Here is a 16,375-nt window from a genome sequence, read left to right on the forward strand (position 1 = left end):
TTAAAATAAAAATGTATGAGCTATGACTATTAATATGTGTGTAAATTAGCATATAATAACAAACCAACAGTAACTCTTGAACTGTTCAAGCTACATACACCAAACCAACTTTCACATATTCAGGCTATCCTACATTTTTAAAAAGAAAAACTGAAATGGGCCTATTTTCTGCCATCAGCATTTTACTTTCTATTGATGGGGAATTATCAAAATGGTATGATTGTTACTGTACCAGTAATTCCAAATACTCTATACAGGAAAGGACCCCAAACCAAGCAATATTCCCAATCGCCAACTGCAAAACAGTGACCTAAATTTGAGGTTACCAAGTCAAATACTATAATGCAAGCCTTTTTGAAATCTGACACAGCGGCTGGATTAACGAGAAGTTGAGCTTTATTTTGATGTATAATACTAGAATTTTCATGAATGTTAAATATTTATATTTCTGTCATTTGAAATTCGCGCTCTGCAATTTCACCGGATGTTGGCCAGGTGGGATGCTACCGTCCCACCTGCCCATAAGAAGTTAATCCAACTGCCTTGTTAGATTTCAAAAAGGCTTTACGGCGATTATTTACGATTATTTGAGGACAGCGCCCCACATCAAAATACTTTTTCAACCAGCACAGGCGTCACAAAATCACAAATAGCGATAAAATAAATCACTTACCTTTGAAGATCTTCCTCTGTTTGCAATCCCAAGGGTCCAAGCTACACAATGATTTTTTAATTTTTAAAATTTATTTCACCTTTATTTAACCAGGTATGCAAGTTGAGAACAAGTTCTCATTTACAATTGCCAAGATAAAGCAAAGCAGTTCGACACATACAACAACACATGGAGTAAAACAAACATACAGTCAATAATACAGTAGAAAACTAAGTCTATATACGATGTGAGCAAATGAGGTGAGATAAGGGAGGTAAAGGCAAAAAAAGGCCATGGTGGCGAAGTAAATACAATATAGCAAGTAAAACACTGGAATGGTAGATTTGCAGTGGAAGAGTGTGCAAAGTAGAAATAAAAATAATGGGGTGCAAAGGAGCAAAATAAATAAATAAATATTTACAGTAGGGGAAGAGGTAGTTGTTTGGGATAAATTATAGATGGGCTATGTACAGCTGCAGTAATCTGTGAGCTGCTCTGACAGCTGGTGCTTAAAGCTAGTGAGGGAGATACGTGTTTCCAGTTTCAGAGATTTTTGTAGTTTGTTCCAGTCATTGGCAGCAGAGAACTGGAAGGAGAGGCGGCCAAAGGAAGAATTGGTTTTGGGGGTGACCAGAGCGATATACCTGCTGGAGCGCGTGCTACAGGTGGGTGCTGCTATGGTGATCAGCGAGCTGAGATAAGGAGGGACTTTACCTAGCAGGGTCTTGTAGATGACCTGGAGCCAGTGGGTTTGGCGATGAGTATGAAGCCAGGGCCAGCCAACGAGAGCGTACAGGTCGCAGTGGTGGGTAGTATATGGGGCTTTGGTGACAAAACGGATGGCACTGTGATAGACTGCATCCAATTTGTTGAGTAGAGTGTTGGAGGCTATTTTGTAAATGACATCGCTGAAGTCGAGGATCGGTAGGATGGTCAGTTTTACAAGGGTATGTTTGGCAGCATGAGTAAAGGATGCTTTGTTGCGAATTAGGAAGCCAATTCTAAATTTAACTTTGGATTGGAGATGTTTGATGTGAGTCTGGAAGGAGAGTTTACAGTCTAACCAGACACCTAGGTATTTGTAGTTGTCCACATATTCAGAAGTCAGAACCGTCCAGAGTAGTGATGCTGGACGGGCAGGTGCAGGCAGCGATCGGTTGAAGAGCATGCATTTAGTTTTACTTGTATTTAAAAGCAGTTGGAGGCCACGGAAAGGGAGTTGTATGGCATTGAAGCTCGTCTGGAGGGTTGTTAACACAGTGTCCAAAAAAGGGCCAGAAGTATACAGAATGGTGTCGTCTGCGTAGAGGTGGATCAGAGACTCACCAGCAGCAAGAGAGACATCATTGATGTATACAGAGAAGAGAGTCGGCCCAAGAATTGAACCCTGTGGCACCCCCATAAAGACTGCCAGAGGCCCGGACAACAGGCCCTCCGATTTGACATACTGAACTCTATCGGAGAAGTAGTTGCTGAACTAGGCGAGGCAATCATTTGAGAAACCAAGGCTATCGAGTCTGCCGATGAGGATGTGGTGATTGACAGAGTCGAAAGCCTTGGCCAGGTCAATGAATACGGCCACACAGTATTGTTTCTTATCGATGGCGGTTAAGATATCGTTTAGGACCTTGAGCGTGGCTGAGGTGCACCCATGACCAGCTCTGAAACCAGATTGCATAGCGGAGAAGGTACGGTGGGATTCGAAATGGTCGGTAATCTGTTTGTTGGATAGATATAGTTAGGATAGATATAGGTCTGTATCAGTTTGGGTCAAGAGTGTCCCCCCCTTTGAGATTGGGATGACCGCAGCTACTTTCCAATCTTTGGGAATCTCAGACGACACGAAAGAGAGGTTGAACAGGCTAGTAATAGGGGTTACAACAATTTCGGCAGATCATTTTAGAAAGAAAGGGTTCAGATTGTCTAGCCCGGCTGATTTGTAGGGGTTCAGATTTTGCAGCTCTTTCAGAACATCAGCTGACTGGATTTGGGAGAAGGAGAAATGGGGAAGGTTTGGGGGGTACAGTGCAGTTGACCGGGGTAGGGGTAGCCAGGTGGAAAGCATGGCCAGTCGTAGAAAAATGCTTATTGAAATTCTCAATTATAGTGGATTTATCTGTGGTGACAGAGTTTCCTATCCTCAGTGCAGTGGGCAGCTGGGAGGAGGTGTTCTTATTTTCCATGGACTTTGCAGTGTCCCAGAACATTTTCGAGTTTGTGTTGCAGGAAGCAAATTTCTGCTTGAAAAAGCTAGCCTTGGCTTTTCTAACTGCCTGTGTATATTGGTTTCTAACTTCCCTGAAAAGTTGCACAACATGGGGGCTGTTCGATGCTAATGCAGAACGCCATAGGATGTTTTTGTGTTGGTTAAGGGCAGTCAGGTCTGGAAAGAACCAAAGGCTATATATGTTCCTGGTTCTATATTTCTGGAATGGGGCATGCATATTTAAGATGGTGAGGAAGGCATTTAAAAAAAATAACCAGGCATCCTCTACTGACGGGATGAGGTCAATATCATTCCAGGATACCCGGGCCAGGTCGATTAGAAAGGCCTGCTCGCTGAAGTGTTTCAGGGAGCGTTTGACAGTGATGAGTGGAGGTCGCTTGACTGCTGACCCATTATGGATGCAGGCAATGAGGCAGTGATCTCTGAGATCTTGGTTGAAAACTGCAGAGGTGTATTTAGAGGGCAAGTTGGTTAGGATGATATCTATGAGGGTGCCCGTGTTTACAGCTTTGGGGTGGTACCTGGTAGATTCATTGATAATTTGTGTGAGATTGAGGGCATCAAGCTTAGATTGTAGGATGGCTGAGGTGTTAAGCATGCTCCAGTTTAGGTCCCCTAGCAGCACAAGCTCTGAAGATAGATGGGGGGAAATCAGTTCACATATGGTGTCCAGAGCACAGCTGGGGCAGAGTGTGGTCGATAGCAGGCGGCAACAGTGAGAGACTTGTTTTTAGAGAGTTGGATTTTCAAATTGTTTGGGTACAGACCTGGATAGTAGGACAGAACTCTGCAGGCTATCTCTGCAGTAGATTGCAACACCGCCCCCTTTGGCAGTTCTATCTTGTCTGAAAATGTTGTAGTTAGGGATGGAGATTTCAGAGATTTTGGTGGTCTTCCTAAGCCAGGATTCAGGAACGGGTATGGCATCAAACAAACTTCGGGAGGGGGCTTCTAATGTTAACATGCATGAAACCAAGGCTATTACGGTTACAGAAGTCATCAAAAGAGAGCGCCTGGGGAATAGGAGTGGAGCTAGGCACTACAGGGCCTGGATTCACCTAGACATCACCAGAGGAACAGAGGAGGAGTAGGATAAGGGTACGGCTGAAAGCTATGAGAATTGGTCGTCTAGGACATCCGGAACAGAGAGTAAAATTAGGTTTCTGGGGGCGATAAAATAGCTTCAAGGTATAATGTACAGACAAAGGTATGGTAGGATGTGAATACAGTGGAGGTAAACCTAGGCATTGAGTGATGATGAGAGAGATATTGTCTCTGGAAACATCATTGAAACCAGGTGACCAGGCATGTGTGGGTGGTGGAACTGAGAGGTTGGATAAGGTATAATGAGCAGGGCTAGAGGCTCTACAGTGAAATAAGCCAATAAACACTAACCAGAACAGCAATGGACAAGGCATATTGACATTAAGGAGAGGCATGCTTAGCCGAGTGATCATAAGGGTCCAGTGAGTAGTGAGGTTGTTTGGGGTCATGGTGATTCAGACAGCTAGCCGGGGCATCTGTAGCAAGCTGGCTACCTCATGCGTTTCCGTCGGTAGATTAGTGGGGTTCCGTGTGGTAGAGGGGACCAATCCAATTGGCAAAATAGATATAGTTATAGTGACCCAAGAAAATTATCCGATAGACCTATTCAGATAGCAGCCTAAAATAAAGCTAACGATTAGCGGGTCGCAGATGGGCGTTCAGGTAACATCGCGACGGAGGGGCCAATTGGATAACTCCCTCGGGCAGATAACGTTGGTAGTCCAGTCGTGAAGGCACGGTGGGACTCTGCGTCGGCAGTAAAACGGGTCCGGATAGGTGATTGTAGCCCAGGAGTGGCTGATGGAACTCTTCAGCTGGCTAGCTCCGGAATAATTGATGTTTCCACCGGGACCGATGTAAGCAATAGTAACTCGGATATCAGCTAGCTAGCTGCAAGATCCAGGTATAAATGTCCAGAGCTTGCGGTAGAAATCCGGGGATTTGGCGAGAAAATAGGTCCAGTATGCTCTGGCGATAGCTTTTCGAGCTAAAGGATAGCTGATGACCACCAACCGTGGTTAGATGAATACTAACGTTAGCCAGTAAACTGGCTAGCTTCTGGCTAGCTTCTATTGTGGATTTCAGATTTGAGGTGAATAATACTTTTTTTTTTTTATTGGTGAGGTGGGTTGTAGGAGAGTGTTTTGACGTTGAGATTTTTAGAAGAAAATATATATAAAAAGAAATGGGCCTATTGGTCGTGTTGTTCGATAAAGTCCTTCTTTATATCAAAGCAGTCTGCAACATGGCAGAACACTTTCGGACAAAGACTTGTTATAGTTTCATGGAGAACGAGGCCAGGAAATGTGGCGACTGCAAATTATTGCATTTGTAATGGAGCAAAGAACCATGAACCATTGCAGACAGTTGGTTACTTACAATGGAAATACTGTGCATAATCAATATTTTCTGTGCTAAACAGCTGTCTCGAACTGTGACTCTCAGGGCTCTATTTTAACAGACCTAACACAATGGTAAATTGCGCTACAGGTCCAGGGGTGTGTCAGAACTAGCTTTGATATTTTCACAGACGGAATTACAGTGGGGCAAAAAAGTATTTAGTCAGCCACCAATTGTGAAAGTTCTCCCAATTAAAAAGATGAGAAAGGCCTGTAATTTTCATCATAGGTACACTTCAACTAGTTGAGATTTTTAGAAGAAAATATATATAAAAATAAATGGGCCTATTGGTCGTGTTGTTCGATAAAGTCCTTCTTTATATCCAAAAAAGTCAGTTTAGTTGGCGCCAATGATCTCAGTAATCCACTCGTTCAACATGCATATAAACGAATCCAAAAAGTTCATCCAAACAAGTCAAACCATGTTTCTAATTAATCCTCAGGTACTCCATATCTAAATAAACTATCATATTTAAGATGGAGAATAGTATGTTCAATAGGGAAGATAAATAACAAAGAGCGCGCACCTCATTCAGGTGCCAACAAGACTACTTTTCTAATGAGAGACACCTTGTAGTTTTTCCAACTACTTACTCATTGTTCAAAAAACAAGCCTGAAACCCTTTCTAAAGACTGTTGACATCTAGTGGAAGCCATAGGAACTGCAAACTGGGTCCTATCTATTTGTATTTCCCATAGGCTAGCACTGGAATGGCCTGTGACCTCAAACAAAAAAGAATCTGGATGGATTGTCCTCGGGTTTTCGCCTGCCATATCAGACATTATTGCAACAGTTTTAGAAACGTCTGAGTGTTTTCTATCCAATGCTACCAAGTATATGCATATCCTAGCTTCTGGGCCTGAGTAACAGGCAGTTTACTTTGGACACGTCAGTCATCCGAAATTCCGAACAAAACAGGTTAAGGCCATGGGAATGGGTCCATATCAAAAACATGTAAATCACTGTACTAATAGGGATATAAAAATGTGAAAAGCCAGTGAGAGAAAATGCTCGACATAAAGGGAATGTATTTCCCAAGAGTTGGGTAAACTCCCCCTGGTAGTAGGATTAAAAAAGCTCTTGTTGTTGAGTGGATATAGGGCAGACTAAGACTGGCATATTGTCAATTCTGCTGGAGTGGGGCAGTCTGGTTAGTGTTGGGCATACTGGCATTGGTAGTGACAGTTCGGGGGGATGTTCGAGAATGAATCCAGACGGACTCTGGGAAGGAACCTTTTTTCAGAACAGTTTCAAAACATGCTGGTATTTAACAGGAGGCCTACAGTCTGCAACATGGCAGAACACTTTCGGACAAAGACTTGTTATAGTTTCATGGAGAACGAGGCCAGGAAATGTGGCGACTGCAAATTATTGCATTTGTAATGGAGCAAAGAACCATGAACCATTGCAGACAGTTGGTTACTTACAATGGAAATACTGTGCATAATCAATATTTTCTGTGCTAAACAGCTGTCTCGAACTGTGACTCTCAGGGCTCTATTTTAACAGACCTAACACAATGGTAAATTGCGCTACAGGTCCAGGGGTGTGTCAGAACTAGCTTTGATATTTTCACAGACGGAATTACAGTGGGGCAAAAAAGTATTTAGTCAGCCACCAATTGTGAAAGTTCTCCCACTTAAAAAGATGAGAAAGGCCTGTAATTTTCATCATAGGTACACTTCAACTATGACAGACAAAATGAGAATTTTTTTTCTCCAGAAAATCACATTGTAGGATTTTTAATGAATAATTTCTTTTTTTTATTTGCAAATTATGGTGGAAAATAAGTATTTGGTCACCTACAAACAAGCAAGATTTCTGGCTCTCACAGACCTGTAACTTCTTCTTTAAGTGACTCCTCTGTCCTCCACTCGTTACCTGTATTAATGGCACCTGTTTGAACCTGTTTGAACTTGTTATCAGTATAAAAGACAGCTGTCCACAACCTCAAACAGTCACACTCCAAACTCCACTATGGCCAAGACCAAAGAGCTGTCAAAGGACACCAGAAACAAAATTGTAGACCTGCACCAGGCTGGAAAGACTGAATCTGCAATTGGTAAGCAGCTTGGTTTGAAGAAATCAACTGTGGGAGTAATTATTAGGAAATGGAAGACATACAAGATCACTGATAATCTCCCTCGATCTGGGGCTCCACGCAAGATCTCACCCCGTGGGGTCAAAATGATCACAAGAACGGTGAGCAAAAATCCCACAACCACACGGGGGGACCTAGTGAATGACCTGCAGAGAGCTGGGACCAAAGTAACAAAGCCTACCATCAGTAACACACTACGCCGCCAGGGACTCAAATCCTGCAGTGCCAGACGTGTCCCCCTGCTTAAGCCAGTACATGTCCAGGCCCATCTGAAGTTTGCTAGAGAGCATTTGGATGATCCAGAAGAAGATTGGGAGAATGTCATATGGTCAGATGAAACCAAAATATAACTTTTTGGTAAAAACTCAACTCGTCGTGTTTGGAGGACAAGGAATGCTGAGTTGCATCCAAAGAACACCATACCTACTGTGAAGCATGGGGGTTGAAACATCATCCTTTGGGGCTGTTTTTCTGTAAAGGGACCAGGACGACTGATCCGTGTAAAGGAAAGAATGAATGGGGCCATGTATCGTGAGATTTTGAGTGAAAACCTCCTTCCATCAGCAAGGACATTGAAGATGAAATGTGGCTGGGTCTTTCAGCATGACAATGATCCCAAACACACCGCCTGGGCAACGAAGGAGAGGCTTCGTAAGAAGCATTTCAAGGTCCTGGAGTGGCCTAGCCAGTCTCCAGATCTCAACCCCATAGAAAATCTTTGGAGGGAGTTGAAAGTCCGTGTTGCCCAGCAACAGCCCCAAAACATCACTGCTCTAGAGGAGATCTGCATGGAGGAATGGGCCAAAATACCAGCAACAGTGTGTGAAAACCTTGTGAAGACTTACAGAAAACGTTTGACCTCTGTCATTGCCAACAAAGGGTATATAACAAAGTATTGAGATAAACTTTTGTTATTGAGCAAATACTTATTTTCCACCATAATTTGCAAATAAATTCATAAAAAATCCTACAATGTGATTTTCTAGATTTTCTTTTCTCATTTTGTCTGTCATAGTTGAAGTGTACCTATGATGAAAATTACAGGCCTCTCTCATCTTTTTAAGTGGGAGAACTTGCACAATTGGTGGCTGACTAAATACTTTTTTGCCCCACTGTACGTGCGCAATAGTTATAGGTTTGAGGGGGCTTGGTCATTTGACTGGCCAATCAATGCGTTCCATGGCTTAATACGGCATGCTTTTGGCTTAAGCTCTGTAGGTTATTGATGGTCTTTGCGTTGTCATCAACTCCACTTCGGCTGGGACACAGAATGTTTTTTTCTGGTCCATTGTGGATTATTGAATAGCACAGGCTACAGTAAACGAGTAATAGCAAGAGTAAAAATAGCCTGTTTGGAGTGTTGGCAGTCAACATTGTTGTAATTGGCATCAATGAGCCTAGCCTAGTGGCTGACACATCACACTTCTAAAATAAAAATATAGCTTTCCGCTGAAACAGTATTATAGGACAGAATAATTTAAAGGTCCAGTGCAATCAAAAACGTGACGTTCTTGTGTTTTATATACACTGCTCAAAAAAATAAAGGGAACACTAAAATAACACATCCTAGATCTGAATGAATGAAATATTCTTATTATATACTTTTTTCTTTACATAGTTGAATGTGCTGACAACAAAATCACACAAAAATTATCCATGGAAATCAAATGTATCAACCCATGGAGGTCTGGATTTGGAGTCACACTCAAAATTAAAGTGGAAAACCACACTACAGGCTGATCCAACTTTGATGTAATGTCCTTAAAACAAGTCAAAATGAGGCTCAGTAGTGTGTGTGGCCTCCACGTGCCTGTATGACCTCCCTACAACGCCTGGGCATGCATGCTCCTGATCAGGTGGCGGATGGTCTCCTGAGGGATCTCCTCCCAGACCTGGACTAAAGCATCCGCCAACTCCTGGACAGTCTGTGGTGCAACGTGGCGTTGGTGGATGGAGCGAGACATGATGTCCCAGATGTGCTCAATTGGATTCAGGTCTGGGGAACGGGCTGGCCAGTCAATAGCATCAACGCCTTCCTCTTGCAGGAACTGCTGACACACTCCAGCCACATGAGGTCTAGCATTGTCTAGCATTAGGAGGAACCCAGGGCCAACCGCACCAGCATATGGTCTCACAAGGGGTCTGAGGATCTCATCTCGGTACCTAATGGCAGTCAGGCTACCTCTGGCGAGGGGCTGTGTGGCCCCCCAAAGAAATGCCACACCACACCATGACTGACCCACCGCCAAACCGGTCATGCTGAAGGATGTCGCAGGCAGCAGAACGTTCTCCACGGCGTCTCCAGACTCTGTCACGTCTGTCACGTGCTCAGTGTGAACCTGCTTTCATCTGTGAAGAGCACAGGGCGCCAGTGGCGAATTTGCCAATCTTGGTGTTCTCTGGCAAATGCCAAACGTCCTGCACGGTGTTGGGCTGTAAGCTCAACCCCTACCTGTGGACGTCGGGCCCTCATACCACCCTCATGGAGTCTGTTTCTGACCGTTTGAGCAGACACATGCACATTTGTGGCCTGCTGGAGGTCATTTTGCAGGGCTCTGGTAGTGCTCCTCCTGCTCCTCCTTGCACAAAGGCGGAGGTAGCGGTCCTGCTGCTGGGTTGTTGCCCTCCTACGGCCTCCTCCACGTCTCCTGATGTACTGGCCTGTCTCCTGGTAGCGCCTCTATGCTCTGGACACTACGCTGACAGACACAGGAAACCTTCTTGCCACAGCTCGAATTGATGTGCCATCCTGGATGAGCTGCACTACCTGAGCCACTTGTGCGGGTTGTAGACTCCGTCTCATGCTACCACTAGAGTGAAAGCACCACCAGCATTCAAAAGTGACCAAAACATCAGCTAGGAAGCATAGGAACTGAGAAGTGGTCTGTGGTCACCACCTGCAGAACCACTCCTTTATTGGGGGTGTCTTGCTAATTGCCTATAATTTCCACCTGTTGTCTATTCCATTTGCACAACAGCATGTGAAATTTATTGTCAATCAGTGTTGCTTCCTAAGTGGACAGTTTGATTTCACAGAAGTGTGTGCCTTAGACCGCAGTGCCTTAGACCGGAGAGCCACTCGGGAGCCTTTGACATGAGACAAAAAGATGTACTACACTAAGCTCTATCAAACTAACACAACACTACAAGAATGATAAAGCTTCAGTTTGTTTAACCGATGCCTCATATGCAAAGCACGGAGGTATCATCTGAGATAAGACAAGGGAGCAGAAATCATCCTTGATTCATATTTGGTCTCAAGATGGGATGAGATCAATTTATTACCGTCCACTGAGGCAATGTAAGAAGAATGCAAGAGACCTGATGAAATGTAACATCGTATCAGCGAGTGACAGTATCATGTGCATTTCTCAGTGATTTTGGTAAGAAAATACCACTAAAGCTGCTGTGTATTTACAATTTACTTTGCGTTATAAAAGTAAGATTTACTACGTTAGAAGTGCAGATTGTCACACCTGTCTTACTGGCAGACCAGAGCTGGAATAATGATTTATAGCCCTGATATGTTGGTGTTGGTTTTCAATAATAAAACTATATGGCAACATAATATTCCTCCATATCATTTACCCATGACAGGTTTGGAATTGAGTGGTCTTTTTGAGACCTAGACATTATGTTTTAAAGGTGTCCAAACAAAATGTTTGTGGGCACACATCCCAGCCCTTACTGCAACTTGTCTGAGTGAAAAATGTATTTTCAGTCCTGTTAAGAGTGCTGTTATCAACTCGCAAGACAGCAGCTATACCACCCTGCATCTTTCTGTTGGCTTTAGTCTGAAGCAAAGCTGGTTTTTACCTGGTCAATCCCTGGATGGATTGCCTAGGCTAGCCTAAAAAGATAGGTAGTCTTGATCACCTGCCGTGTCGAGAACTTACAGTAGAAGGCTATCCTCAGTTACAGCTGCAGGTGAAGAGGCAGGAAACGATATACCACAGTAATATTTCTGGGAGTATTCAACACTATATACTAATGCCATGTAAATCAAAATATAATTCAGTGAACTATTAAGAAGTGGATTAGTGTCTCATACAGTAAGAATGTGAATTATGCAGTCCCCATTGACGGGAGAAGTCATGAAAACGCATCAACCTTGAAAAGGCACCAATAATGTTACACTATCAGTGTGTACATTATGCCTACAAATCCAGAGACCCCTCATGTGCCAAAGTAAAGAGTAATTCTAATTAAAGTGTCTCTTGAATGTGAAGTGTTACTGGAACCTAATCCTAACAAACACAGTACAGAGCACAAACTCAAATCCTTTGCTCCAAGCTGTACTAATATTTACAAAGCCCTATGGGGCCCTGGTCAAGAATATTGCATTACATAGGGAACAGGATGCCATTTGGGATGCAACCCTAAAGCTTCATGGTCTTGAGAACAGCAAGGCGGAGGGATTTGGACGGTCTCTTGGGCCAAAAAGCCTGAATAGAGACTGCATTACCAGAAAAAAATGTGCAGTTTAGATTGAGATATATGTAAATTGAGATATATGTATGTTAAGCAGCTAAATTGAGATATATGTATATACTACATGGAAAGATAAATGAGTCCATAAACATGTGATTTAAAACATCATATGGGGACATTTAAACAAGTACGATACAGACAACAGTGATTATTAGAGAGAATTATCACCCGGACCTAGAGCACCAGAAAGTCTGAAACGGTTGTCAACTCTGATTGGTGATGGTGGTTTTTCCACACTGCACTTTCAGATGTGTGCTTTATTTGAACAGTGGAGGGATTAGACATGATTTATGAAGCAGAAGTCCTATTGCATCCACTGGATGTATTCTTATACAGATTAACAGTTTGAACAAGTCATACCTGGGACTGGAAACTTAATCAACTATCATCTTTCTCCATCCCGGACAGTTATGAAAGCCCAGTATGAAAAGGTCCTCATCTGCAAAATTTGAATTCCAGTCTATGACTGTGCTCCCATAACAAGCTATCCAATGTGAAGAGTAATGTACTGTAAAGTTAAAACAAATGGGTCTTCTGTGATGATCAAATATGGAGTTTTAGGTTATCTTTGCTGACTTGAATCGATGGAAACAAGACTTAAGTTGCAAAGCTGCCGGTAATTTACAAAATTTACCAGAATCTTCTGTAATTTTGGTAATAAATAGCAATGGTAACTTTGATCATTTATTCTTCAATAACATTTTAAAAAATGTATTCATGTATACTATTCATTTTTTGTATCTGTTTCCAGATTGTCCATGAGGTTCTAGTGTATAGAACATATGGTTCAAGAGAAAATATCTTAATTAATGAAAAAAGCATTGCATCAACAATGCCATTATTTTCAAATAACACACCAGTTTGGCTAACAAAAAATATTTTACAAAAAAGACAGTACAAAAACTTATAAAAAGGATATTTCATGCTCAAAGCTTTATATTAAACACTAATAGTATTCACTAAACTGATGGTTTATATTTAGGATGCTTCACATACATTTTTTTTATTTATTATATTTAGGGATTTTTTTTGATGCAGTGCATTCGGGATGTATTCAGACCCCTTGACTTTTTCCACATTTTGTTATGTTACAGCCTTATTTTAAAAATAGATAAATCTACACAAAATACCCATAATGAAAAATCAAAAACAGTTTTTAAAACATTTTTAAAAAAGAATGATGAAATATCACATTTACATAAGTATTCAAACTATTTACTCAGTACTTTGTTGAAGCACCTTTGGCAGTGATTACAGCCTCGAGTCTACCTGGGTATGACGCTACAAGCGTGACACACCTGTATTAGGGGAGATTCTACCACTTTTCTCAGCAGATCCTCTCAAGCTCTGTTAGGTTGGATGGGGAGCGTCACTGCACAGCTATTTTCAAGTCTCTCCAGACATGTTAGATCGGGTTCAAGTCCAAGCTCTGGCTGGGCCACCCAAGGACATTCAGTGACTTGTCCTGAAACCAACCCTGTGTTGTCTTGGCTGTGTGCTTAGGGTCATTGTACTGTTGGAAAGTGAATCCTCTCCCCAGCCTGAGGTCCTGGAGCAGGTTTTCATCAAGGATCTCTCTGTACTTTGCTCCGTTCATCTTTCCCACATTCCTGACTAGACTCCCAGCCTCTGCCTCTGAAAAACATCCCCACAGCATGATGCTGCCACCACCATGCTTCACCGTAGGGATGGTGCCAGATTTCCTCCAGACGTGATGCTTGGCATTCAGACCAAAGAGTTCAATCTTGGTTTCATCAGACCAGAGAATCTTGTTTCTCATGGACAGAGTCCTTTTGGTGCCTTTTGGCAATCTCCAAGCGGGCTGTCATGTGCCTTTTACTGAGGAGTGGCTTCCATCTGGCCACTCTACCATAAAGGCCTGATTGGTTGATTGTTGTCCTTCTGGAAGGTTATCCCATTTCCACAGAGAAACTCAGGAGCTCTGTCAGAGTGACCATCCGGTTGTTGGTCACCTCCCTGACCAAGGCCCTTCTCCCCCGATTGCTCAGTTTGGCCGGGCAACCAGCTCTAGAAAGAGTCTTGGTGGTTCCAAACTTCTTCCATTCAAGAATTATGGAGGCAACTCCTTTTCTTTGGGAATTTCTGAGGGACGTTATACAGTGCCTTGCGAAAGTATTCGGCCCCCTTGAACTTTGCTACCTTTTGCCACATTTCAGGCTTCAAACATAAAGATATAAAACTGTATTTTTTTGTGAAGAATCAACAACAAGTGGGACACAATCATGAAGTGGAACGACATTTATTGGATATTTCAAACTTTTTTAACAAATCTAAAACTGAAAAATTGGGCGTGCAAAATTATTCAGCCCCCTTAAGTTAATACTTTGTAGCGCCACCTTTTGCTGCGATTACAGCTGTAAGTCGCTTGGGGTATGTCTCTATCAGTTTTGCACATCGAGAGACTGACATTTTTTCCCATTCCTCCTTGCAAAACAGCTCGAGCTCAGTGAGGTTGGATGGAGAGCATTTGTGAACAGCAGTTTTCAGTTCTTTCCACAGATTCTCGATTGGATTCAGGTCTGGACTTTGACTTGGCATTCTAACACCTGGATATGTTTATTTTTGAACCATTCCATTGTAGATTTTGCTTTATGTTTTGGATCATTGTCTTGTTGGAAGACAAATCTCCGTCCCAGTCTCAGGTCTTTTGCAGACTCCATCAGGTTTTCTTCCAGAATGGTCCTGTATTTGGCTCCATCCATCTTCCCATCAATTTTAACCATCTTCCCTGTCCCTGCTGAAGAAAAGCAGGCCCAAACCATGATGCTGCCACCACCATGTTTGACAGTGGGGATGGTGTGTTCAGGGTGATGAGCTGTGTTGCTTTTACGCCAAACATAACGTTTTGCATTGTTGCCAAAAAGTTCCATTTTGGTTTCATCTGACCAGAGCACCTTCTTCCACATGTTTGGTGTGTCTCCCAGGTGGCTTGTGGCAAACTTTAAACAGCACTTTTTATGGATATCTTTAAGAAATGGCTTTCTTCTTGCCATTCTTCCATTAAGGCCAGATTTGTGCAATATACGACTGATTGTTGTCCTATGGACAGAGTCTCCCACCTCAGCTGTAGATCTCTGCAGTTCCTCCAGAGTGATCATGGGCCTCTTGGCTGCATCTCTGATCAGTCTTCTCCTTGTATGAGCTGAAAGTTTAGAGGGACGGCCAGGTCTTGGTAGATTTGCAGTGGTCTGATACTCCTTCCATTTCAATATTATCGCTTGCACAGTGCTCCTTGGGATGTTTAAAGCTTGGGAAATCTTTTTGTATCCAAATCCGGCTTTAAACTTCTTCACAACAGTATCTCGGACCTGCCTGGTGTGTTCCTTGTTCTTCATGATGCTCTCTGCGCTTTTAACGGACCTCTGAGACTATCACAGTGCAGGTGCATTTATACGAAGACTTGATTACACACAGGTGGATTGTATTTATCATCATTAGTCATTTAGGTCAACATTGGATCATTCAGAGATCCTCACTGAACTTCTGGAGAGAGTTTGCTGCACTGAAAGTAAAGGGGCTGAATAATTTTGCACGCCCAATTTTTCAGTTTTTGATTTGTTAAAAAAGTTTGATATATCCAATAAATGTCGTTCCACTTCATGATTGTGTCCCACTTGTTGTTGATTCTTCACAAAAAAATACAGTTTTATATCTTTATGTTTGAAGCCTGAAATGTGGCAAAAGGTCGCAAAGTTCAAGGGGGCCGAATACTTTCGCAAGGCACTGTATAGACAGAAGCGTGCCTTTCCAAATAAACTCAGTTTTTCACAATTCCTGACATTTAATCCTAGTAAAATATTCTCTGTCTTAGGTCAGTTAGGATCACCACTTTATTTTAAGAATGTGAAACGTCAGAATAATAGCAGAGAAAATTATTTCTTTCAGCTTTTATTTCTTTCATCACATTCCCAGTGTGTCAGAAGTTTACATTCACTCAATTAGTATTTGGTAGCATTGCCTTTAAATTGTTTAACTTGGGTCAAACATTTGGGGTAGCCTTCCACAAGCTTCCCACACTAAATTGGGTGAATTTTGGCACATTCCTCCTGACAGAGCTGGTGTAACTGAGTCAGGTTTGTAGGCCTCCTTGCTCGCACATGCTTTTTCAGTTCTGCCCACAAATTTTCCATAGGATTGAGGTCAGGGCTTTGTGATGGCCACTCCAATACCTTGACTTTGTTCTTCTTATGCCATTTTGCCACGACTTTGGAAGTATGCTTGGGGTCATTGTCCATTTGGAAGACCCATTTGCGACCAAGCTTTAACTTCCTGACTGATGTCTTGAGATGTTGCATCAATATATCCACATAATTTTGATGCCTCGTGACCACCCCCTCAACCAGCATATGAGTTCCCACATATGCTGAGCACTTGTTGGCTGCAACAAAGCACCGCCACAACATGATGCTACCACCCCCGTGCTTCACGGTTGGGATGG

The sequence above is a fragment of the Oncorhynchus kisutch genome, linkage group LG15, assembly GCF_002021735.2.
Source record: "Oncorhynchus kisutch isolate 150728-3 linkage group LG15, Okis_V2, whole genome shotgun sequence".
NCBI lineage: Eukaryota > Metazoa > Chordata > Actinopteri > Salmoniformes > Salmonidae > Oncorhynchus > Oncorhynchus kisutch.